This window comes from Aptenodytes forsteri, unplaced genomic scaffold, assembly GCF_000699145.1.
Source record: "Aptenodytes forsteri isolate BGI_AS27 unplaced genomic scaffold, ASM69914v1 Scaffold329, whole genome shotgun sequence".
Lineage (NCBI taxonomy): Eukaryota > Metazoa > Chordata > Aves > Sphenisciformes > Spheniscidae > Aptenodytes > Aptenodytes forsteri.
This window is the reverse complement of record NW_008796200.1, coordinates 436,075-437,454: the sequence shown is the minus strand read 5'-3', so window position 1 is coordinate 437,454 and position 1,380 is coordinate 436,075.

Here is a 1,380-nt window from a genome sequence, read left to right as displayed (position 1 = left end):
AGGAAGGGAAAGGAAAGGAAAGGAAAGGAAAGGAAAGGAAAGGAAAGGAAAGGAAAGGAAAGGAAAGGAAAGGAAAGGAAAGGAAAGGAAAGGAAAGGAAAGGAAAGGAAAGGAAAGGAAAGGAAAGGAAAGGAAAGGAAAGGAAAAAGGGAGAAAGGGATAGAGAAACAATAAAATAAAAAGACAAAGGGAAACCAAAGAGAAAGAAAAATAGAAAGAAAAAGAGGATGAGGGTGAGGCAAAGGGAAGGAGAAGCCAAGAGGAGGGCAGGGCAGCTGCCTCCATGCCCGGGCTCTCCCCAGCTCGCTGCAGTGCAGGAGGTGGGCGCGGACACCCGGCGGGGGGCCCGGCACCGGCGCCTGCCGGGCAGGCGCTGGCAGAACCCGGCACCCAAAGGCGGGTCCCTGCCCTCCCCGCAGCGGGACAGAGCGAAGCGCAAGGGCCAGGCCATTTTTGCTTCAGAAAGAGAGAAAATGGGTCTGGCTGGAGAGCCGGGTGCTGGGGAGGTGTGTTCGCTCTTCCTCCGCTGTCCCCCCCGAACGAGGCCAGGAACTGCCGGTGGAGGGACGCGTCTTGTCCTCGGTGTCCAGAGGGTGTTTGGGGGGGGATGTCTCAGACTTACCAAAAAGAAAGGGAAAAAAAAAAAAAGAAAAGAAAGAAAAAAGAGCCCAAGTGCCCCTTCCCGGGACGCAGCACTGGGGGCTGCTGCCCTCCTGTGGGCACGGGGCTTGGGGGTGCAGCCACGATGGGGGTGCAGCCTTGCCTTTGGTGCAAGCTCGCCGTGGGTGCAACCTCGCCGTGGCTGCAAGCTCACAGTGGGTGCAAGCTCGCCAGGGGTGCAACCTTGCCGTGGGTCCCACCCCACCACGGGTGCAGCCCTGCCTCACCGCAGCTCAGGGCGGCCCGTCAGAGGACACCCGCCTCCCCCCGGCCTGGCGCAGGACCTGGCGAGGGGCCCAGGAGCCTGAGCGGAGGCTGGGGGGGGCTACATCCCCACGGGGTCTAACCACCGGCACCACCGGCACGGCGCCGGGGGGTGACACTGAGTTGTGCACCCAGCCTTCTGCCTCCATGCTGCTACCAGGGGTCCCAGCCCCGGGAGATGCTCGGCGGTGGGGATGGCATCACCGAGCCAGCACGTTGCCTCATTTTTTCCCCATTTTTCTCCTTTTTTTTTTTTTTTTTTTTTCGGTTGGTTTGGTTAAAAACTGCACCCACATCTACACTCTACCTCCACACGGCGGGGGGGGTGTGTGTGCGGGGGGAACGCGGTAAGAAAATAAAACAACTCATGGGCAGACCCTTCTTGGGAGGCGCCGAGCCCCCCTCAGCCCCGCTCCTGTGCCCAACACGCGCTGGCCACAGGACCGGCCACGAAGA